This window comes from Pelmatolapia mariae, linkage group LG10_11 (genome assembly GCF_036321145.2).
Source record: "Pelmatolapia mariae isolate MD_Pm_ZW linkage group LG10_11, Pm_UMD_F_2, whole genome shotgun sequence".
In the NCBI taxonomy this organism is placed as follows: domain Eukaryota; kingdom Metazoa; phylum Chordata; class Actinopteri; order Cichliformes; family Cichlidae; genus Pelmatolapia; species Pelmatolapia mariae.
This window is the reverse complement of record NC_086236.1, coordinates 31,060,465-31,085,301: the sequence shown is the minus strand read 5'-3', so window position 1 is coordinate 31,085,301 and position 24,837 is coordinate 31,060,465.

Here is a 24,837-nt window from a genome sequence, read left to right as displayed (position 1 = left end):
CACGCTCTCTCTCTCTTCACCATCGCGTGTCCAGGCCCAGGCTTTTTTTTTCTTCTGCCCAGGCCCGGACTCTAACTGGGTGGGGGGATCACTCTCTCTCTTCACCATCGCGTGTCCAGGCCCAGGCTTCAATTTTTTTTCTGCCTAGGCCCGGACTCTAACTGGGTGGGGGGATCACTCTCTCTCTCCTTCACCATCGCGTGTCCAGGCCCAGGCTTCAATTTCTTCTGCCCAGGCCCGGACTCTAACTGGGAGGGGGGATCACTCTCTCTCTCCTTCACCATCGCGTGTCCAGGCCCAGGCTTCAATTTCTTCTGCCCAGGCCCGGACTCTAACTGGGTGGGGGGATCACTCTCTCTTCTCACCATCGCATGTCCAGACCCAGGCTTCGATTTCTTCTGCCCAGGCCCGGACTCTAACTGGGTGGGGGGATCACTCTCTCTTCTCACCATCGCATGTCCAGACCCAGGCTTCAATTTCTTCTGCCCAGGCCCGGACTCTAACTGGGAGGGGGGATCACTCTGTCTCTCTTCACCATCGTGTGTCCAGGCCCAGGCTTCAATTTCTTCTGCCCAGGCCCGGACTCTAACTGGGTGGGGGGATCACTCTCTCTTCTCACCATCGCATGTCCAGGCCCAGGCTTCAATTTCTTCTGCCCAGGCCCGGACTCTAACTGGGTGGGGGGATCAGTCTCTCTCTTCACCATCGCGTGTCCAGGCCCAGGCTTCAATTTCTTCTGCCCAGGCCCGGACTCTAACTGGGAGGGGGGATCACTCTCTCTCTCCTTCACCATCGTGTGTCCAGGCCCAGGCTTCAATTTTTTTCTGCCCAGGCCCGGACTCTAACTGGGAGGGGGGAACACTCTGTCTCTCCTTCACCATCGCATGTCCCGGCCCAGGCTTCAATTTCTTCTGCCCAGGCCCGGACTCTAACTGGGTGGGGGGATCACTCTCTCTCTCCTTCACCATCGCGTGTCCAGGCCCAGGCTTTTTTTCTTTTCTGCCCAGGCCCGGACTCTAACTGGGTGGGGGGATCACTCTGACTCTCCTTCACCATCGCGTGTCCAGGCCCAGGCTTCAATTTCTTCTGCCCAGGCCCGGACTCTAACTGGGTGGGGGGATCACTCTGTCTCTCCTTCACCATCGCGTGTCCAGGCCCAGGCTTCAATTTCTTCTGCCCAGGCCCGGACTCTAATTAGTAGGATCACTCTGTCTCTCCTTCACCATCGCGTGTCCAGGCCCAGGCTTCAATTTCTTCTGCCCATGCCCGGACTCTAACTGGGTGGGGGGATCACTCTCTCTCTTCACCATCGCGTGTCCAGGCCCAGGCTTCAATTTCTTCTGCCCAGGCCCGGACTCTAACTGGGAGGGGGGATCACTCTCTCTCTCCTTCACCATCGTGTGTCCAGGCCCAGGCTTCAATTTCTTCTGCCCAGGCCCGGACTCTAATTAGTGGGATCACTCTGTCTCTCTTCACCATCGCGTGTCCAGGCCCAGGCTTCAATTTCTTTTACCCAGGCCTGGACTCTAATTAGTAGGATCACTTTGACTCTCTCTCTTCACCATCGCGTGCCCAGGCCCAGGCTTCAATTTCTTCTGCCCAGGCCCGGACTCTAACTGGGTGGGGGGATCACTCTGTCTCTCTTCACCGTCGCGTGTCCAGGCCCAGGCTTCAATTTCTTCTGCCCAGGCCCGGATTCTAACTGGGTGGGGGGATCACTCTGTCTCTCTTCACCATCGCATGTCCAGGCCCAGGCTTCAATTTCTTCTGCCCAGGCCCGGATTCTAACTGGGTGGGGGGATCACTTTGTCTCTCCTTCACCATCGCGTGTCCAGGCCCAGGCTTCAATTTCTTCTGCACAGGCCCGGACTCTAACTGGGTGGGGGGATCACGCTCTCTCTCTCCTTCACCATCGCGTGTCCAGGCCCAGGCTTCTTTTTTTTTTCTGCCCAGGCCCGGACTCTAACTGGGTGGGGGGATCACGCTCTCTCTCTCTTCACCATCGCGTGTCCAGGCCCAGGCTTTTTTTTTCTTCTGCCCAGGCCCGGACTCTAACTGGGTGGGGGGATCACTCTCTCTCTTCACCATCAAGTGTCCAGGCCCAGGCTTCAATTTTTTTTCTGCCTAGGCCCGGACTCTAACTGGGTGGGGGGATCACTCTCTCTCTCCTTCACCATCGCGTGTCCAGGCCCAGGCTTCAATTTCTTCTGCCCAGGCCCGGACTCTAACTGGGAGGGGGGATCACTCTGTCTCTCCTTCACCATCGCGTGTCCAGGCCCAGGCTTCAATTTCTTCTGCCCAGGCCCGGACTCTAACTGGGTGGGGGGATCACTCTCTCTCTCTCCTTCACCATCGCGTGTCCAGGCCCAGGCCTCAATTTCTTCTGCCCAGGCCCGGACTCTAACTGGGAGGGGGGATCACTCTCTCTCTCCTTCACCATCGCGTGTCCAGGCCCAGGCTTCAATTTCTTCTGCCCAGGCCCGGACTCTAACTGGGTGGGGGGATCACTCTCTCTCTCTCCTTCACCATCGCGTGTCCAGGCCCAGGCCTCAATTTCTTCTGCCCAGGCCCGGACTCTAACTGGGAGGGGGGATCACTCTCTCTCTCCTTCACCATCGCGTGTCCAGGCCCAGGCTTTTTTTCTTTTCTGCCCAGGCCCGGAATCTAACTGGGTGGGGGATCACGCTCTCTCTTCACCATCATGTGTCCAGGCCCAGGCTTCAATTTCTTCTGCCCAGGTCCGGACTCTAACTGGGAGGGGGGATCACTCTCTCTCTCCTTCACCATCGCGTGTCCAGGCCCAGGCTTCAATTTCTTCTGCCCAGGCCCGGACTCTAACTGGGTGCGGGATCACGCTCTCTCTTCACCATCACGTGTCCAGGCCCAGGCTTCAATTTCTTCTGCCCAGGCCCGGACTCTAACTGGGTGGGGGGATCACTCTGACTCTCCTTCACCATCGCGTGTCCAGGCCCAGGCTTCAATTTTTTTTCTGCCCAGGCCCGGACTCTAATTGGGTGGGGGATCACTCTCTCTCTCTCTTCACCATCGCATGTCCAGGCCCAGGCTTCAATTTCTTCTGCCCAGGCCCGGACTCTAACTGGGTGGGGGGATCACTCTCTCTCTCTTCACCATCGCGTGTCCAGGCCCAGGCTTCAATTTCTTCTGCCCAGGCCCGGACTCTAATTGGGGGGAGATCCCTCTGACTCTCCTTCACCATGGTGTGTCCAGGCCCAGGCTTTTTTTTTTTTTCTGCCCAGGCCCGGACTCTAACTGGGAGGGGGGATCACTCTCTCTCTTCACCATCGCATGTCCAGGCCCAGGCTCCAATTTCTTCTGCCCAGGCCCGGACTCTAACTGGGTGGGGGGATCACTCTCTCTCTTCACCATCGCGTGTCCAGGCCCAGGCTCCAATTTCTTCTGCCCAGGCCCGGACTCTAACTGGGTGGGGGGATCACTCTCTCTCTTCACCATCGCCTGTCCAGGCCCAGGCTCCAATTTCTTCTGCCCAGGCCCGGACTCTAACTGGGTGGGGGGATCACTCTCTCTCTCCTTCACCATCGCGTGTCCAGGCCCAGGCTTCAATTTCTTCTGCACAGGCCCGGACTCTAACTGGGAGGGGGGAACACTCTGTCTCTCCTTCACCATCGCATGTCCCGGCCCAGGCTTCAATTTCTTCTGCACAGGCCCGGACTCTAACTGGGAGGGGGGAACACTCTGTCTCTCCTTCACCATCGCATGTCCCGGCCCAGGCTTCAATTTCTTCTGCCCAGGCCCGGACTCTAACTGGGTGGGGGGATCACTCTCTCTTCTCACCATCGCGTGTCCAGGCCCAGGCTTCAATTTCTTCTGCCCAGGCCCGGACTCTAACTGGGTGGGGGGATCACTCTCTCTTCTCACCATCGCGTGTCCAGGCCCAGGCTTCAATTTCTTCTGACCAGGCCCGGACTCTAACTGGGTGGGGAGAACACTCTCTCTCTCTTCACCATCGTGTGTCCAGGCCCAGGCTTCAATTTCTTCTGCCCAGGCTTCAATTTCTTCTGCCCAGGCCCGGACTCTAACTGGGTGGGGGGATCACTCTCTCTCTCCTTCACCATCGCGTGTCCAGGCCCAGGCTCCAATTTCCTCTGCCCAGGCCCGGACTCTAACTGGGTGGGGGGATCACGCTCTCTTCTCACCATCGCATGTCCAGGCCCAGGCTTCAATTTCTTCTGCCCAGGCCCGGACTCTAACTGGGTGGGGGGATCACTCTCTCTCTTCACCATCGCGTGTCCAGGCCCAGGCTCCAATTTCTTCTGCCCAGGCCCGGACTCTAACTGGGAGGGGGGATCACTCTCTCTTCTCACCATCGCATGTCCAGGCCCAGGCTTCAGTTTCTTCGGCCCAGGTCCGGACTCTAACTGGGTGGGGGGATCACTCTCTCTTCTCACCATCGCATGTCCAGGCCCAGGCTTCAGTTTCTTCGGCCCAGGTCCGGACTCTAACTGGGTGGGGGGATCACTCTCTCTTCTCACCATCGCATGTCCAGGCCCAGGCTTCAGTTTCTTCGGCCCAGGTCCGGACTCTAACTGGGTGGGGGGATCACTCTGTCTCTCTTCACCATCGCGTGTCCAGGCCCAGGCTTCAATTTCTTCTGCCCAGGCCCGGACTCTAATTGGGGGGAGATCCCTCTGACTCTCCTTCACCATGGTGTGTCCAAGCCCAGGCTTTTTTTTCTTTTCTGCCCAGGCCCGGACTCTAACTGGGAGGGGGGATCACTCTCTCTCTCCTTCACCATCGCGTGTCCAGGCCCAGGCTTCAATTTCTTCTGCCCAGGCCCGGACTCTAACTGGGTGGGGGGATCACTCTCTCTTCTCACCATCGCGTGTCCAGGCCCAGGCTTCAATTTCTTCTGCCCAGGCCCGGACTCTAACTGGGTGGGGGATCACTCTCTCTCTCCTTCACCATCGCGTGTCCAGGCCCAGGCTTCAATTTCTTCTGCCCAGGCCCGGACTCTAACTGGGTGGGGGATCACTCTCTCTTCTCACCATCGCGTGTCCAGGCCCAGGCTTCAATTTCTTCTGCCCAGGCCCGGACTCTAACTGGGTGGGGGGATCACTCTCTCTTCTCACCATCGCATGTCCAGGCCCAGGCTTCAATTTCTTCTGCCCAGGCCCGGACTCTAACTGGGAGGGGGGATCACTCTCTCTCTTCACCATCGCGTGTCCAGGCCCAGGCTCCAATTTCTTCTGCCCAGGCCCGGACTCTAACTGGGAGGGGGGATCACTCTCTCTCTCCTTCAACATCGTGTGTCCAGGCCCAGGCTTCAATTTTTTTCTGCCCAGGCCCGGACTCTAACTGGGAGGGGGGAACACTCTGTCTCTCCTTCACCATCGCATGTCCCGGCCCAGGCTTCAATTTCTTCTGCCCAGGCCCGGACTCTAACTGGGTGGGGGGATCACTCTGTCTCTCCTTCACCATCGCGTGTCCAGGCCCAGGCTTTTTTTCTTTTCTGCCCAGGCCCGGAATCTAACTGGGTGGGGGGATCACTCTGACTCTCCTTCACCATCGCTTGTCCAGGCCCAGGCTTCAATTTTTTTTCTGCCCAGGCCTGGACTCTAACTGGGTGGGGGGATCACTCTCTCTTCTCACCATCGGGTGTCCAGACCCAGGCTTCAATTTCTTCTGCCCAGGCCCGGACTCTAACTGGGTGGGGGGATCACTCTCTCTCTCCTTCACCATCGCGTGTCCAGGCCCAGGCTTCAATTTCTTCTGCCCAGGCCCGGACTCTAACTGGGAGGGGTGATCACTCTCTCTCTCCTTCAACATCGTGTGTCCAGGCCCAGGCTTCAATTTTTTTCTGCCCAGGCCCGGACTCTAACTGGGAGGGGGGAACACTCTGTCTCTCCTTCACCATCGCATGTCCCGGCCCAGGCTTCAATTTCTTCTGCCCAGGCCCGGACTCTAACTGGGTGGGGGGATCACTCTCTCTTCTCACCATCGCATGTCCAGACCCAGGCTTCAATTTCTTCTGCCCAGGCCCGGACTCTAACTGGGAGGGGGGATCACTCTCTCTCTCCTTCACCATCGCGTGTCCAGGCCCAGGCTTCAATTTTTTCTGCCCAGGCCCGGACTCTAACTGGGAGGGGGGATCAATCTCTCTCTTCACCATCGCGTGTCCAGGCCCAGGCTTCAATTTCTTCTGCCCAGGCCCGGACTCTAACTGGGAGGGGGGATCACTCTCTCTCTTCACCATCGCGTGTCCAGGCCCAGGCTTCAATTTCTTCTGCCCAGGCCCGGACTCTAATTGGGGGGAGATCCCTCTGACTCTCCTTCACCATGGTGTGTCCAGGCCCAGGCTTTTTTTTTTTTTCTGCCCAGGCCCGGACTCTAACTGGGAGGGGGGAACACTCTGTCTCTCCTTCACCATCGCATGTCCAGGCCCATCCTCCAATTTCTTCTGCCCAGGCCCGGACTCTAACTGGGAGGGGGGATCACTCTCTCTCTCCTTCACCATCGCGTGTCCAGGCCCAGGCTTCAATTTCTTCTGCCCAGGCCCGGACTCTAACTGGGTGGGGGGATCACTCTCTCTTCTCACCATCGCATGTCCAGGCCCAGGCTTCAATTTCTTCTGCCCAGGCCCGGACTCTAACTGGGTGGGGGGATCACTCTCTCTTCTCACCATCGCATGTCCAGGCCCAGGCTTCAATTTCTTCTGCCCAGGCCCGGACTCTAACTGGGTGGGGGGATCACTCTCTCTTCTCACCATCGCGTGTCCAGACCCAGGCTTCAATTTCTTCTTCCCAGGCCCGGACTCTAACTAGGGTGGGGATCACTCTGTCTCTCTTCACCATCGCGTGTCCAGGCCCAGGCTTCAATTTCTTCTGCCCAGGCCCGGACTCTAACTGGGTGGGGGGATCACTCTCTCTCTCTTTACCATCGTGTGTCCAGGCCCAGGCTTCAATTTCTTCTGCCCAGGCCCGGACTCTAACTGGGTGGGGGGATCACTCTCTCTCTCTTTACCATCGTGTGTCCAGGCCCAGGCTTCAATTTCTTCTGCCCAGGCCTGGACTCTAACTGGGTGGGGGGATCACTCTCTCTCTCTTTACCATCGTGTGTCCAGGCCCAGGCTTCAATTTCTTCTGCCCAGGCCCGGACTCTAACTGGGTGGGGGGATCACTCTCTCTCTCCTTCACCATCGCGTGTCCAGGCCCAGGCTTCAATTTTTTTTCTGCCCAGGCCCGGACTCTAACTGGGAGAGGGGATCACTCTCTCTTCTCACCATCGGGTGTCCAGACCCAGGCTTCAATTTCTTCTGCCCAGGCCCGGACTCTAACTGGGTGGGGGGATCACTCTCTCTCTCCTTCACCATCGCGTGTCCAGACCCAGGCTTCAATTTCTTCTGCCCAGGCCCGGACTCTAACTGGGAGGGGGGATCACTCTCTCTCTTCACCATCGCGTGTCCAGGCCCAGGCTTCAATTTCTTCTGCCCAGGCCCGGACTCTAACTGGGAGGGGGGATCAATCTCTCTCTTCACCATCGCGTGTCCAGGCCCAGGCTTCAATTTCTTCTGCCCAGGCCCGGACTCTAACTGGGAGGGGGGATCACTCTCTCTCTTCACCATCGCGTGTCCAGGCCCAGGCTTCAATTTCTTCTGCCCAGGCCCGGACTCTAACTGGGAGGGGGGATCAATCTCTCTCTTCACCATCGCGTGTCCAGGCCCAGGCTTCAATTTCTTCTGCCCAGGCCCGGACTCTAACTGGGAGGGGCGATCACTCTCTCTCTTCACCATCGCATGTCCAGGCCCAGGCTCCAATTTCTTCTGCCCAGGCCCGGACTCTAACTGGGAGGGGGGATCACTCTCTCTCTCCTTCACCATCGCGTGTCCAGGCCCAGGCTTCAATTTCTTCTGCCCAGGCCCGGACTCTAACTGGGTGGGGGGATCACTCTCTCTTCTCACCATCGCATGTCCAGGCCCAGGCTTCAATTTCTTCTGCCCAGGCCCGGACTCTAACTGGGTGGGGGGATCACTCTCTCTTCTCACCATCGCATGTCCAGGCCCAGGCTTCAATTTCTTCTGCCCAGGCCCGGACTCTAACTGGGTGGGGGGATCACTCTCTCTTCTCACCATCGCGTGTCCAGACCCAGGCTTCAATTTCTTCTTCCCAGGCCCGGACTCTAACTAGGGTGGGGATCACTCTGTCTCTCTTCACCATCGTGTGTCCAGGCCCAGGCTTCAATTTCTTCTGCCCAGGCCCGGACTCTAACTGGGTGGGGGGATCACTCTCTCTCTCTTTACCATCGTGTGTCCAGGCCCAGGCTTCAATTTCTTCTGCCCAGGCCCGGACTCTAACTGGGTGGGGGGATCACTCTCTCTCTCTTTACCATCGTGTGTCCAGGCCCAGGCTTCAATTTCTTCTGCCCAGGCCCGGACTCTAACTGGGTGGGGGGATCACTCTCTCTCTCTTTACCATCGTGTGTCCAGGCCCAGGCTTCAATTTCTTCTGCCCAGGCCCGGACTCTAACTGGGTGGGGGATCACTCTCTCTCTCTTTACCATCGTGTGTCCAGGCCCAGGCTTCAATTTCTTCTGCCCAGGCCCGGACTCTAACTGGGTGGGGGGATCACTCTCTCTCTCTTTACCATCGTGTGTCCAGGCCCAGGCTTCAATTTCTTCTGCCCAGGCCCGGACTCTAACTGGGTGGGGGGATCACTCTCTCTCTTTACCATCGCGTGTCCAGGCCCAGGCTTCAATTTCTTCTGCCCAGGCCCGGACTCTAACTGGGTGGGGGGATCACTCTCTCTCTTCACCATCGCGTGTCCAGGCCCAGGCTTCAATTTCTTCTGCCCAGGCCCGGACTCTAACTGGGTGGGGGATCACTCTGTCTCTCTTCACCATCGTGTGTCCAGGCCCAGGCTTCAATTTCTTCTGCCCAGGCTTCAATTTCTTCTGCCCAGGCCCGGACTCTAACTGGGTGGGGGGATCACTCTCTCTCTCCTTCACCATCGCGTGTCCAGGCCCAGGCTCCAATTTCTTCTGCCCAGGCCCGGACTCTAACTGGGTGGGGGGATCACTCTCTCTCTCCTTCACCATCGCGTGTCCAGGCCCAGGCTTCAATTTCTTCTGCCCAGGCCCGGACTCTAACTGGGAGGGGGGATCACTCTCTCTCTTCACCATCGCGTGTCCAGGCCCAGGCTCCAATTTCTTCTGCCCAGGCCCGGACTCTAACTGGGTGGGGGGATCACTCTCTCTCTCCTTCACCATCGCGTGTCCAGGCCCAGGCTCCAATTTCTTCTGCCCAGGCCCGGACTCTAACTGGGAGGGGGGATCACTCTCTCTCTCCTTCACCATCGCGTGTCCAGGCCCAGGCTTCAATTTCTTTTGCCCAGGCCCGGACTCTAACTGGGTGGGGTGATCACTCTCTCTCTCCTTCACCATCGCGTGTCCAGGCCCAGGCTCCAATTTCTTCTGCCCAGGCCCGGACTCTAACTGGGTGGGGTGATCACTCTCTCTCTCCTTCACCATCGCGTGTCCAGGCCCAGGCTTCAATTTCTTCTGCCCAGGCCCGGACTCTAACTGGGTGGGGGGATCACTCTCTCTTCTCACCATCGCATGTCCAGGCCCAGGCTTCAATTTCTTCTGCCCAGGCCCGGACTCTAACTGGGAGGGGGGATCACTCTCTCTCTTCACCATCGCGTGTCCAGGCCCAGGCTCCAATTTCTTCTGCCCAGGCCCGGACTCTAACTGGGAGGGTGGATCACTCTCTCTCTTCACCATCGCGTGTCCAGGCCCAGGCTCCAATTTCTTCTGCCCAGGCCCGGACTCTAACTGGGAGGGGGGATCACTCTCTCTCTCCTTCACCATCGCGTGTCCAGGCCCAGGCTCCAATTTCTTCTGCCCAGGCCCGGACTCTAACTGGGTGGGGGGATCACTCTCTCTTCTCACCATCGCATGTCCAGGCCCAGGCTTCAATTTCTTCTGCCCAGGCCCGGACTCTAACTGGGTGGGGGGATCACTCTCTCTCTTCACCATCGCGTGTCCAGGCCCAGGCTTCAATTTCTTCTGCCCAGGCCCGGACTCTAACTGGGAGGGGGGATCACTCTCTCTTCTCACCATCGCGTGTCCAGGCCCAGGCTCCAATTTCTTCTGCCCAGGCCCGGACTCTAACTGGGTGGGGGGATCACTCTCTCTCTTCACCATCGCGTGTCCAGACCCAGGCTTCAATTTCTTCTGCCCAGGCCCGGACTCTAACTGGGTGGGGGGATCACTCTCTCTCTCCTTCACCATCGCGTGTCCAGGCCCAGGCTTCAATTTCTTCTGCCCAGGCCCGGACTCTAACTGGGTGGGGGGATCACTCTCTCTTCTCACCATCGCATGTCCAGACCCAGGCTTCAATTTCTTCTGCCCAGGCCCGGACTCTAACTGGGAGGGGGGATCACTCTGACTCTCCTTCACCATCGTGTGTCCAGGCCCAGGCTTCAATTTCTTCTGCCCAGGCCCGGACTCTAACTGGGAGGGGGGATCAATCTCTCTCTTCACCATCGCGTGTCCAGGCCCAGGCTTCAATTTCTTCTGCCCAGGCCCGGACTCTAACTGGGAGGGGGGATCACTCTCTCTCTTCACCATCGCGTGTCCAGGCCCAGGCTTCAATTTCTTCTGCCCAGGCCCGGACTCTAATTGGGGGGAGATCCCTCTGACTCTCCTTCACCATGGTGTGTCCAGGCCCAGGCTTTTTTTTTTTTTCTGCCCAGGCCCGGACTCTAACTGGGAGGGGGGAACACTCTGTCTCTCCTTCACCATCGCATGTCCAGGCCCAGGCTCCAATTTCTTCTGCCCAGGCCCGGACTCTAACTGGGAGGGGGGATCACTCTCTCTCTCCTTCACCATCGCGTGTCCAGGCCCAGGCTTCAATTTCTTCTGCCCAGGCCCGGACTCTAACTGGGTGGGGGGATCACTCTCTCTTCTCACCATCGCATGTCCAGGCCCAGGCTTCAATTTCTTCTGCCCAGGCCCGGACTCTAACTGGGTGGGGGGATCACTCTCTCTTCTCACCATCGCATGTCCAGGCCCAGGCTTCAATTTCTTCTGCCCAGGCCCGGACTCTAACTGGGTGGGGGGATCACTCTCTCTTCTCACCATCGCGTGTCCAGACCCAGGCTTCAATTTCTTCTTCCCAGGCCCGGACTCTAACTAGGGTGGGGATCACTCTGTCTCTCTTCACCATCGCGTGTCCAGGCCCAGGCTTCAATTTCTTCTGCCCAGGCCCGGACTCTAACTGGGTGGGGGGATCACTCTCTCTCTCTTTACCATCGTGTGTCCAGGCCCAGGCTTCAATTTCTTCTGCCCAGGCCCGGACTCTAACTGGGTGGGGGGATCACTCTCTCTCTCTTTACCATCGTGTGTCCAGGCCCAGGCTTCAATTTCTTCTGCCCAGGCCCGGACTCTAACTGGGTGGGGGATCACTCTGTCTCTCTTCACCATCGTGTGTCCAGGCCCAGGCTTCAATTTCTTCTGCCCAGGCTTCAATTTCTTCTGCCCAGGCCCGGACTCTAACTGGGTGGGGGGATCACTCTCTCTCTCCTTCACCATCGCGTGCCCAGGCCCAGGCTCCAATTTCTTCTGCCCAGGCCCGGACTCTAACTGGGTGGGGGGATCACTCTCTCTCTCCTTCACCATCGCGTGTCCAGGCCCAGGCTCCAATTTCTTCTGCCCAGGCCCGGACTCTAACTGGGAGGGGGGATCACTCTCTCTCTCCTTCACCATCGCGTGTCCAGGCCCAGGCTTCAATTTCTTTTGCCCAGGCCCGGACTCTAACTGGGTGGGGTGATCACTCTCTCTCTCCTTCACCATCGCGTGTCCAGGCCCAGGCTCCAATTTCTTCTGCCCAGGCCCGGACTCTAACTGGGTGGGGGGATCACTCTCTCTCTCCTTCACCATCGCGTGTCCAGGCCCAGGCTTCAATTTCTTCTGCCCAGGCCCGGACTCTAACTGGGTGGGGGGATCACTCTCTCTTCTCACCATCGCATGTCCAGGCCCAGGCTTCAATTTCTTCTGCCCAGGCCCGGACTCTAACTGGGAGGGGGGATCACTCTCTCTCTTCACCATCGCGTGTCCAGGCCCAGGCTCCAATTTCTTCTGCCCAGGCCCGGACTCTAACTGGGTGGGGGGATCACTCTCTCTTCTCACCATCGCATGTCCAGGCCCAGGCTTCAATTTCTTCTGCCCAGGCCCGGACTCTAACTGGGTGGGGGGATCACTCTCTCTTCTCACCATCGCATGTCCAGGCCCAGGCTTCAATTTCTTCTGCCCAGGCCCGGACTCTAACTGGGAGGGGGGATCACTCTCTCTCTCCTTCACCACCGCGTGTCCAGGCCCAGGCTCCAATTTCTTCTGCCCAGGCCCGGACTCTAACTGGGTGGGGGGATCACTCTCTCTTCTCACCATCGCATGTCCAGGCCCAGGCTTCAATTTCTTCTGCCCAGGCCCGGACTCTAACTGGGTCGGGGGATCACTCTCTCTTCTCACCATCGCATGTCCAGGCCCAGGCTTCAATTTCTTCTGCCCAGGCCCGGACTCTAACTGGGTGGGGGGATCACTCTCTCTCTTCACCATCGCGTGTCCAGGCCCAGGCTTCAATTTCTTCTGCCCAGGCCCGGACTCTAACTGGGAGGGGGGATCACTCTCTCTTCTCACCATCGCGTGTCCAGGCCCAGGCTCCAATTTCTTCTGCCCAGGCCCGGACTCTAACTGGGTGGGGGGATCACTCTCTCTCTCCTTCAACATCGCGTGTCCAGGCCCAGGCTTCAATTTTTTTCTGCCCAGGCCCGGACTCTAACTGGGAGGGGGGATCACTCTCTCTCTCCTTCAACATCGCGTGTCCAGGCCCAGGCTTCAATTTCTTCTGCCCAGGCCCGGACTCTAACTGGGTGGGGGGATCACTCTCTCTTCTCACCATCGTGTGTCCAGGCCCAGGCTTCAATTTCTTCTGCCCAGGCCCGGACTCTAACTGGGTGGGGGGATCACTCTCTCTCTTCACCATCGCGTGTCCAGGCCCAGGCTTCAATTTCTTCTGCCCAGGCCCGGACTCTAACTGGGTGGGGGGATCACTCTCTCTCTTCACCATCGCGTGTCCAGGCCCAGGCTCCAATTTCTTCTGCCCAGGCCCGGACTCTAACTGGGTGGGGGGATCAGTCTCTCTCTTCACCATCGCGTGTCCAGGCCCAGGCTTCAATTTCTTCTGCCCAGGCCCGGACTCTAACTGGGAGGGGGGATCACTCTCTCTCTTCACCATCGCGTGTCCAGGCCCAGGCTCCAATTTCTTCTGCCCAGGCCCGGACTCTAACTGGGAGGAGGGATCACTCTCTCGCACCTTCACCATCGCGTGTCCATGCCCAGGCTTCGATTTCTTCTGCCCAGGCCCGGACTCTTATTGGGGGGAGATCCCTCTGACTCTCCTTCACCATGGCGTGTCCAGGCCCAGGCTCCAATTTCTTCTGCCCAGGCCCGGACTCTAACTGGGTGGGGGGATCACTCTCTCTTCTCACCATCGCGTGTCCAGGCCCAGGCTTCAATTTCTTCTGCCCAGGCCCGGACTCTAACTGGGAGGGGGGATCACTCTCTCTCTTCACCATGGCGTGTCCAGGCCCAGGCTTCAATTTCTTCTGCCCAGGCCCGGACTCTAACTGGGTGGGGGGATCACTCTCTCTTCTCACCATCGCGTGTCCAGGCCCAGGCTTCAATTTCTTCTGCCCAGGCCCGGACTCTAACTGGGTGGGGGGATCACTCTCTCTTCTCACCATCGCATGTCCAGGCCCAGGCTCCAATTTCTTCTGCCCAGGCCCGGACTCTAACTGGGTGGGGGGATCACTCTCTCTCTCCTTCACCATCGCGTGTCCAGGCCCAGGCTTCAATTTCTTCTGCCCAGGCCCGGACTCTAACTGGGTGGGGGGATCACTCTCTCTTCTCACCATCGCGTGTCCAGGCCCAGGCTTCAATTTCTTCTGCCCAAGCCCAGACTCTAACTGGGAGGGGGGATCACTCTCTCTCTTCACCATCGCGTGTCCAGGCCCAGGCTTCAATTTTTTTCTACCCAGGCCCGGACTCTAACTGGGTGGGGGGATCACTCTCTCTTCTCACCATCGCATGTCCAGGCCCAGGCTTCAATTTCTTCTGCCCAGGCCCGGACTCTAACTGGGTGGGGGGATCACTCTCTCTCTCCTTCAACATCGCGTGTCCAGGCCCAGGCTTCAATTTTTTTCTGCCCAGGCCCGGACTCTAACTGGGAGGGGGGAACACTCTGTCTCTCCTTCACCATCGCATGTCCAGGCCCAGGCTTCAATTTCTTCTGCCCAGGCCCGGACTCTAACTGGGTGGGGGGATCACTCTCTCTTCTCACCATCGCGTGTCCAGGCCCAGGCTCCAATTTCTTCTGCCCAGGCCCGGACTCTAACTGGGTGGGGGGATCACTCTCTCTCTTCACCATCGCGTGTCCAGGCCCAGGCTCCAATTTCTTCTGCCCAGGCCCGGACTCTAACTGGGTGGGGGGATCACTCTCTCTTCTCACCATCGCGTGTCCAGGCCCAGGCTTCAATTTCTTCTGCCCAGGCCCGGACTCTAACTGGGTGGGGGGATCACTCTCTCTCTTCACCATCGCGTGTCCAGGCCCAGGCTTCAATTTCTTCTGCCCAGGCCCGGACTCTAACTGGGAGGGGGGATCACTCTCTCTCTTCACCATCGCGTGTCCAGGCCCAGGCTTCAATTTCTTCTGCCCAGGCCCGGACTCTAACTGGGTGGGGGGATCACTCTCTCTTCTCACCATCGCATGTCCAGGCCCAGGCTCCAATTTCTTCTTCCCAGGCCCGGACTCTAACTGGGAGGGGGGATCACTCTCTCTCTCCTTCACCATCGCGTGTCCAGGCCCAGGCTTCAATTTCTTCTGCCCAGGCCCGGACTCTAACTGGGTGGGGGGATCACTCTCTCTTCTCACCATCGCGTGTCCAGGCCCAGGCTTCAATTTCTTCTGCCCAAGCCCAGACTCTAACTGGGAGGGGGGATCACTCTCTCTCTTCACCATCGCGTGTCCAGGCCCAGGCTTCAATTTTTTTCTACCCAGGCCCGGACTCTAACTGGGTGGGGGGATCACTCTCTCTTCTCACCATCGCATGTCCAGGCCCAGGCTTCAATTTCTTCTGCCCAGGCCCGGACTCTAACTGGGTGGGGGGATCACTCTCTCTCTCCTTCAACATCGCGTGTCCAGGCCCAGGCTTCAATTTTTTTCTGCCCAGGCCCGGACTCTAACTGGGAGGGGGGAACACTCTGTCTCTCCTTCACCATCGCATGTCCAGGCCCAGGCTTCAATTTCTTCTGCCCAGGCCCGGACTCTAACTGGGTGGGGGGATCACTCTCTCTTCTCACCATCGCGTGTCCAGGCCCAGGCTCCAATTTCTTCTGCCCAGGCCCGGACTCTAACTGGGTGGGGGGATCACTCTCTCTCTTCACCATCGCGTGTCCAGGCCCAGGCTCCAATTTCTTCTGCCCAGGCCCGGACTCTAACTGGGTGGGGGGATCACTCTCTCTTCTCACCATCGCGTGTCCAGGCCCAGGCTTCAATTTCTTCTGCCCAGGCCCGGACTCTAACTGGGTGGGGGGATCACTCTCTCTCTTCACCATCGCGTGTCCAGGCCCAGGCTTCAATTTCTTCTGCCCAGGCCCGGACTCTAACTGGGAGGGGGGATCACTCTCTCTCTTCACCATCGCGTGTCCAGGCCCAGGCTTCAATTTCTTCTGCCCAGGCCCGGACTCTAACTGGGTGGGGGGATCACTCTCTCTTCTCACCATCGCATGTCCAGGCCCAGGCTCCAATTTCTTCTTCCCAGGCCCGGACTCTAACTGGGAGGGGGGATCACTCTCTCTCTCCTTCACCATCGCGTGTCCAGGCCCAGGCTTCAATTTCTTCTGCCCAGGCCCGGACTCTAACTGGGTGGGGGGATCACTCTCTCTTCTCACCATCGCGTGTCCAGGCCCAGGCTTCAATTTCTTCTGCCCAGGCCCAGACTCTAACTGGGAGGGGGGATCACTCTCTCTCTTCACCATCGCGTGTCCAGGCCCAGGCTTCAATTTTTTTCTGCCCAGGCCCGGACTCTAACTGGGAGGGGGGAACACTCTGTCTCTCCTTCACCATCGCATGTCCAGGCCCAGGCTTCAATTTCTTCTGCCCAGGCCCGGACTCTAACTGGGAGGGGGGATCACTCTCTCTCTCCTTCACCATCGCGTGTCCAGGCCCAGGCTTCAATTTCTTCTGCCCAGGCCCGGACTCTAACTGGGTGGGGGGATCACTCTCTCTTCTCACCATCGCGTGTCCAGGACCAGGCTTCAATTTCTTGTGCCCAGGCCCGGACTCTAACTGGGAGGGGGGATCACTCTCTCTCTTCACCATCGCGTGTCCAGGCCCAGGCTCCAATTTCTTCTGCCCAGGCCCGGACTCTAACTGGGAGGGGGGATCACTCTCTCTCTTCACTATCGCGTGTCCAGGCCCAGGCTTCAATTTCTTCTGCCCAGGCCCGGACTCTAACTGGGAGGGGGGATCACTCTCTCTCTTCACCATCGCGTGTCCAGGCCCAGGCTCCAATTTCTTCTGCCCAGGCCCGGACTCTAACTGGGAGGGGGGATCACTCTCTCTCTTCACCATCGCGTGTCCAGGCCCAGGCTTCAATTTCTTCTGCCCAGGCCCGGACTCTAACTGGGTGGGGGGATCACTCTCTCTCTTCACCATCGCGTGTCCAGGCCCAGGCTTCAATTTATTTCTACCCAGGCCCGGACTCTAACTGGGTGGGGGGATCACTCTCTCTTCTCACCATCGCATGTCCAGGCCCAGGCTTCAATTTCTTCTGCCCAGGCCCGGACTCTAACTGGGAGGGGGGATCACTCTCTCTCTCCTTCAACATCGCGTGTCCAGGCCCAGGCTTCAATTTTTTTCTACCCAGGCCCGGACTCTAACTGGGTGGGGGGATCACTCTCTCTTCTCACCATCGCATGTCCAGGCCCAGGCTTCAATTTCTTCTGCCCAGGCCCGGACTCTAACTGGGTGGGGGGATCACTCTCTCTCTCCTTCAACATCGCGTGTCCAGGCCCAGGCTTCAATTTTTTTCTGCCCAGGCCCGGACTCTAACTGGGTGGGGGGATCACTCTCTCTCTTCACCATCGCGTGTCCAGGCCCAGGCTCCAATTTCTTCTGCCCAGGCCCGGACTCTAACTGGGTGGGGGGATCACTCTCTCTCTTCACCATCGCGTGTCCAGGCCCAGGCTCCAATTTCTTCTGCCCAGGCCCGGACTCTAACTGGGTGGGGGGATCACTCTCTCTCTTCACCATCGCGTGTCCAGGCCCAGGCTTCAATTTCTTCTGCCCAGGCCCGGACTCTAACTGGGAGGGGGGATCACTCTCTCTCTTCACCATCGCGTGTCCAGGCCCAGGCTTCAATTTCTTCTGCCCAGGCCCGGACTCTAACTGGGTGGGGGGATCACTCTCTCTTCTCACCATCGCATGTCCAGGCCCAGGCTCCAATTTCTTCTTCCCAGGCCCGGACTCTAACTGGGAGGGGGGATCACTCTCTCTCTCCTTCACCATCGCGTGTCCAGGCCCAGGCTTCAATTTCTTCTGCCCAGGCCCGGACTCTAACTGGGTGGGGGGATCACTCTCTCTTCTCACCATCGCGTGTCCAGGCCCAGGCTTCAATTTCTTCTGCCCAGGCCCAGACTCTAACTGGGAGGGGGGATCACTCTCTCTCTTCACCATCGCGTGTCCAGGCCCAGGCTTCAATTTTTTTCTGCCCAGGCCCGGACTCTAACTGTGTGGGGGGATCACTCTCTCTTCTCACCATCGCATGTCCAGGCCCAGGCTTCAATTTCTTCTGCCCAGGCCCAGACTCTAACTGGGAGGGGGGATCACTCTCTCTCTTCACCATCGCGTGTCCAGGCCCAGGCTTCAATTTTTTTCTGCCCAGGCCCGGACTCTAACTGGGAGGGGGGAACACTCTGTCTCTCCTTCACCATCGCATGTCCAGGCCCAGGCTTCAATTTCTTCTGCCCAGGCCCGGACTCTAACTGGGAGGGGGGATCACTCTCTCTCTCCTTCACCATCGCGTGTCCAGGCCCAGGCTTCAATTTCTTCTGCCCAGGCCCGGACTCTAACTGGGTGGGGGGATCACTCTCTCTTCTCACCATCGCGTGTCCAGGCCCAGGCTTCAATTTCTTGTGCCCAGGCCCGGACTCTAACTGGGAGGGGGGATCACTCTCTCTCTTCACCATCGCGTGTCCAGGCCCAGGCTTCAATATCTTCTGCCCAGGCCCGGACTCTAACTGGGAGGGGGGATCACTCTCTCTCTTCACCATCGCGTGTCCAGGCCCAGGCTTCAATTTCTTCTGCCCAGGCCCGGACTCTAACTGGGAGGGGGGATCACTCTCTCTCTTCACCATCGCGTGTCCAGGCCCAGGCTCCAATTTCTTCTGCCCAGGCCCGGACTCTAACTGGGAGGTGGGATCACTCTCTCTCTTCACCATCGCGTGTCCAGGCCCAGGCTTCAATTTCTTCTGCCCAGGCCCGGACTCTAACTGGGTGGGGGGATCAGTCTCTCTCTTCACCATCGCGTGTCCAGGCCCAGGCTTCAATTTCTTCTGCCCAGGCCCGGACTCTAACTGGGTGGGGGGATCAGTCTCTCTCTTCACCATCGCGTGTCCAGGCCCAGGCTTCAATTTCTTCTGCCCAGGCCCGGACTCTAACTGGGTGGGGGGATCACTCTCTCTCTTCACCATCGCGTGTCCAGGCCCAGGCTCCAATTTCTTCTGCCCAGGCCCGGACTCTAACTGGGAGGGGGGATCACTCTCTCTCTCCTTCAACATCGTGTGTCCAGGCCCAGGCTTCAATTTCTTCTGCCCAGGCCCGGACTCTAACTGGGAGGGGGGATCACTCTCTCTCTTCACCATCGCGTGTCCAGGCCCAGGCTTCAATTTCTTCTGCCCAGGCCCGGACTCTAAATGGTAATGGTAAATGGACTGGTTCTTATATAGCGCTTTTCTACTCATCTGAGCACTCAAAGCGCTTTACACAACTTGTGCATTCACCCATTCACACCACATTCGCACAAGCACATTGTTCTAAGTGCTTTCTAAGTAACATTCACACACATTCATACTCCGATGGATGCATCGGAGAGCAATTTGGGGTTAGTATCTTGCCCAAGGATATTTGGCATGCAGACTAGGGGAAGCCAGGAATCGAACCACCAACCTTCCGATCAGTAGATGACCTGCTCTACCGCCTGAGCTACAGCCACCCCACTCTAACTGGGTGGGGGGATCACTCTCTCTCTCCTTCACCATCGCGTGTCCAGGCCCAGGCTTTTTTTCTTTTCTGCCCAGGCCCGGAATCTAACTGGGTGGGGGGATCACTCTGACTCTCCTTCACCATCGCGTGTCCAGGCCCAGGCTTCAATTTCTTCTGCCCAGGCCCGGACTCTAACTGGGTGGGGGGATCACTCTGACTCTCCTTCACCATCGCGTGTCCAGGCCCAGGCTTCAATTTCTTCTGCCCAGGCCCGGACTCTAACTGGGTGGGGGGATCACTCTCTCTTCTCACCATCGCATGTCCAGGCCCAGGCTTCAATTTCTTCTGCCCAGGCCCGGACTCTAACTGGGTGGGGGGATCACTCTCTCTTCTCACCATCGCATGTCCAGGCCCAGGCTCCAATTTCTTCTGCCCAGGCCCGGACTCTAACTGGGAGGGGGGATCACTCTCTCTTCTCACCATCGCATGTCCAGGCCCAGGCTTCAATTTCTTCTGCCCAGGCCCGGACTCTAACTGGGAGGGGGGATCACTCTCTCTCTTCACCATCGCGTGTCCAGGCCCAGGCTCCAATTTCTTCTGCCCAGGCCCGGACTCTAACTGGGTGGGGGGATCACTCTCTCTTCTCACCATCGCATGTCCAGGCCCAGGCTTCAATTTCTTCTGCCCAGGCCCGGACTCTAACTGGGTGGGGGGATCACTCTCTCTTCTCACCATCGCATGTCCAGGCCCAGGCTTCAATTTCTTCTGCCCAGGCCCGGACTCTAACTGGGAGGGGGGATCACTCTCTCTCTCCTTCACCACCGCGTGTCCAGGCCCAGGCTCCAATTTCTTCTGCCCAGGCCCGGACTCTAACTGGGTGGGGGGATCACTCTCTCTTCTCACCATCGCATGTCCAGGCCCAGGCTTCAATTTCTTCTGCCCAGGCCCGGACTCTAACTGGGTCGGGGGATCACTCTCTCTTCTCACCATCGCATGTCCAGGCCCAGGCTTCAATTTCTTCTGCCCAGGCCCGGACTCTAACTGGGTGGGGGGATCACTCTCTCTCTTCACCATCGCGTGTCCAGGCCCAGGCTTCAATTTCTTCTGCCCAGGCCCGGACTCTAACTGGGAGGGGGGATCACTCTCTCTTCTCACCATCGCGTGTCCAGGCCCAGGCTCCAATTTCTTCTGCCCAGGCCCGGACTCTAACTGGGTGGGGGGATCACTCTCTCTCTCCTTCAACATCGCGTGTCCAGGCCCAGGCTTCAATTTTTTTCTGCCCAGGCCCGGACTCTAACTGGGAGGGTGGATCACTCTCTCTCTCCTTCAACATCGCGTGTCCAGGCCCAGGCTTCAATTTCTTCTGCCCAGGCCCGGACTCTAACTGGGTGGGGGGATCACTCTCTCTTCTCACCATCGTGTGTCCAGGCCCAGGCTTCAATTTCTTCTGCCCAGGCCCGGACTCTAACTGGGTGGGGGGATCACTCTCTCTCTTCACCATCGCGTGTCCAGGCCCAGGCTTCAATTTCTTCTGCCCAGGCCCGGACTCTAACTGGGTGGGGGGATCACTCTCTCTCTTCACCATCGCGTGTCCAGGCCCAGGCTCCAATTTCTTCTGCCCAGGCCCGGACTCTAACTGGGTGGGGGGATCAGTCTCTCTCTTCACCATCGCGTGTCCAGGCCCAGGCTTCAATTTCTTCTGCCCAGGCCCGGACTCTAACTGGGAGGGGGGATCACTCTCTCTCTTCACCATCGCGTGTCCAGGCCCAGGCTCCAATTTCTTCTGCCCAGGCCCGGACTCTAACTGGGAGGAGGGATCACTCTCTCGCACCTTCACCATCGCGTGTCCATGCCCAGGCTTCGATTTCTTCTGCCCAGGCCCGGACTCTTATTGGGGGGAGATCCCTCTGACTCTCCTTCACCATGGCGTGTCCAGGCCCAGGCTCCAATTTCTTCTGCCCAGGCCCGGACTCTAACTGGGTGGGGGGATCACTCTCTCTTCTCACCATCGCGTGTCCAGGCCCAGGCTTCAATTTCTTCTGCCCAGGCCCGGACTCTAACTGGGAGGGGGGATCACTCTCTCTCTTCACCATGGCGTGTCCAGGCCCAGGCTTCAATTTCTTCTGCCCAGGCCCGGACTCTAACTGGGTGGGGGGATCACTCTCTCTTCTCACCATCGCGTGTCCAGGCCCAGGCTTCAATTTCTTCTGCCCAGGCCCGGACTCTAACTGGGTGGGGGGATCACTCTCTCTTCTCACCATCGCATGTCCAGGCCCAGGCTCCAATTTCTTCTGCCCAGGCCCGGACTCTAACTGGGTGGGGGGATCACTCTCTCTCTCCTTCACCATCGCGTGTCCAGGCCCAGGCTTCAATTTCTTCTGCCCAGGCCCGGACTCTAACTGGGTGGGGGGATCACTCTCTCTTCTCACCATCGCGTGTCCAGGCCCAGGCTTCAATTTCTTCTGCCCAAGCCCAGACTCTAACTGGGAGGGGGGATCACTCTCTCTCTTCACCATCGCGTGTCCAGGCCCAGGCTTCAATTTTTTTCTACCCAGGCCCGGACTCTAACTGGGTGGGGGGATCACTCTCTCTTCTCACCATCGCATGTCCAGGCCCAGGCTTCAATTTCTTCTGCCCAGGCCCGGACTCTAACTGGGTGGGGGGATCACTCTCTCTCTCCTTCAACATCGCGTGTCCAGGCCCAGGCTTCAATTTTTTTCTGCCCAGGCCCGGACTCTAACTGGGAGGGGGGAACACTCTGTCTCTCCTTCACCATCGCATGTCCAGGCCCAGGCTTCAATTTCTTCTGCCCAGGCCCGGACTCTAACTGGGTGGGGGGATCACTCTCTCTTCTCACCATCGCGTGTCCAGGCCCAGGCTCCAATTTCTTCTGCCCAGGCCCGGACTCTAACTGGGTGGGGGGATCACTCTCTCTCTTCACCATCGCGTGTCCAGGCCCAGGCTCCAATTTCTTCTGCCCAGGCCCGGACTCTAACTGGGTGGGGGGATCACTCTCTCTTCTCACCATCGCGTGTCCAGGCCCAGGCTTCAATTTCTTCTGCCCAGGCCCGGACTCTAACTGGGTGGGGGGATCACTCTCTCTCTTCACCATCGCGTGTCCAGGCCCAGGCTTCAATTTCTTCTGCCCAGGCCCGGACTCTAACTGGGAGGGGGGATCACTCTCTCTCTTCACCATCGCGTGTCCAGGCCCAGGCTTCAATTTCTTCTGCCCAGGCCCGGACTCTAACTGGGTGGGGGGATCACTCTCTCTTCTCACCATCGCATGTCCAGGCCCAGGCTCCAATTTCTTCTTCCCAGGCCCGGACTCTAACTGGGAGGGGGGATCACTCTCTCTCTCCTTCACCATCGCGTGTCCAGGCCCAGGCTTCAATTTCTTCTGCCCAGGCCCGGACTCTAACTGGGTGGGGGGATCACTCTCTCTTCTCACCATCGCGTGTCCAGGCCCAGGCTTCAATTTCTTCTGCCCAAGCCCAGACTCTAACTGGGAGGGGGGATCACTCTCTCTCTTCACCATCGCGTGTCCAGGCCCAGGCTTCAATTTTTTTCTACCCAGGCCCGGACTCTAACTGGGTGGGGGGATCACTCTCTCTTCTCACCATCGCATGTCCAGGCCCAGGCTTCAATTTCTTCTGCCCAGGCCCGGACTCTAACTGGGTGGGGGGATCACTCTCTCTCTCCTTCAACATCGCGTGTCCAGGCCCAGGCTTCAATTTTTTTCTGCCCAGGCCCGGACTCTAACTGGGAGGGGGGAACACTCTGTCTCTCCTTCACCATCGCATGTCCAGGCCCAGGCTTCAATTTCTTCTGCCCAGGCCCGGACTCTAACTGGGTGGGGGGATCACTCTCTCTTCTCACCATCGCGTGTCCAGGCCCAGGCTCCAATTTCTTCTGCCCAGGCCCGGACTCTAACTGGGTGGGGGGATCACTCTCTCTCTTCACCATCGCGTGTCCAGGCCCAGGCTCCAATTTCTTCTGCCCAGGCCCGGACTCTAACTGGGTGGGGGGATCACTCTCTCTTCTCACCATCGCGTGTCCAGGCCCAGGCTTCAATTTCTTCTGCCCAGGCCCGGACTCTAACTGGGTGGGGGGATCACTCTCTCTCTTCACCATCGCGTGTCCAGGCCCAGGCTTCAATTTCTTCTGCCCAGGCCCGGACTCTAACTGGGAGGGGGGATCACTCTCTCTCTTCACCATCGCGTGTCCAGGCCCAGGCTTCAATTTCTTCTGCCCAGGCCCGGACTCTAACTGGGTGGGGGGATCACTCTCTCTTCTCACCATCGCATGTCCAGGCCCAGGCTCCAATTTCTTCTTCCCAGGCCCGGACTCTAACTGGGAGGGGGGATCACTCTCTCTCTCCTTCACCATCGCGTGTCCAGGCCCAGGCTTCAATTTCTTCTGCCCAGGCCCGGACTCTAACTGGGTGGGGGGATCACTCTCTCTTCTCACCATCGCGTGTCCAGGCCCAGGCTTCAATTTCTTCTGCCCAGGCCCAGACTCTAACTGGGAGGGGGGATCACTCTCTCTCTTCACCATCGCGTGTCCAGGCCCAGGCTTCAATTTTTTTCTGCCCAGGCCCGGACTCTAACTGGGAGGGGGGAACACTCTGTCTCTCCTTCACCATCGCATGTCCAGGCCCAGGCTTCAATTTCTTCTGCCCAGGCCCGGACTCTAACTGGGAGGGGGGATCACTCTCTCTCTCCTTCACCATCGCGTGTCCAGGCCCAGGCTTCAATTTCTTCTGCCCAGGCCCGGACTCTAACTGGGAGGGGGGATCACTCTCTCTCTTCACCATCGCGTGTCCAGGCCCAGGCTCCAATTTCTTCTGCCCAGGCCCGGACTCTAACTGGGAGGGGGGATCACTCTCTCTCTTCACTATCGCGTGTCCAGGCCCAGGCTTCAATTTCTTCTGCCCAGGCCCGGACTCTAACTGGGAGGGGGGATCACTCTCTCTCTCCTTCAACATCGCGTGTCCAGGCCCAGGCTTCAATTTTTTTCTACCCAGGCCCGGACTCTAACTGGGTGGGGGGATCACTCTCTCTTCTCACCATCGCGTGTCCAGGACCAGGCTTCAATTTCTTGTGCCCAGGCCCGGACTCTAACTGGGAGGGGGGATCACTCTCTCTCTTCACCATCGCGTGTCCAGGCCCAGGCTCCAATTTCTTCTGCCCAGGCCCGGACTCTAACTGGGAGGGGGGATCACTCTCTCTCTTCACTATCGCGTGTCCAGGCCCAGGCTTCAATTTCTTCTGCCCAGGCCCGGACTCTAACTGGGAGGGGGGATCACTCTCTCTCTCCTTCAACATCGCGTGTCCAGGCCCAGGCTTCAATTTTTTTCTACCCAGGCCCGGACTCTAACTGGGTGGGGGGATCACTCTCTCTTCTCACCATCGCATGTCCAGGCCCAGGCTTCAATTTCTTCTGCCCAGGCCCGGACTCTAACTGGGTGGGGGGATCACTCTCTCTCTCCTTCAACATCGCGTGTCCAGGCCCAGGCTTCAATTTTTTTCTGCCCAGGCCCGGAC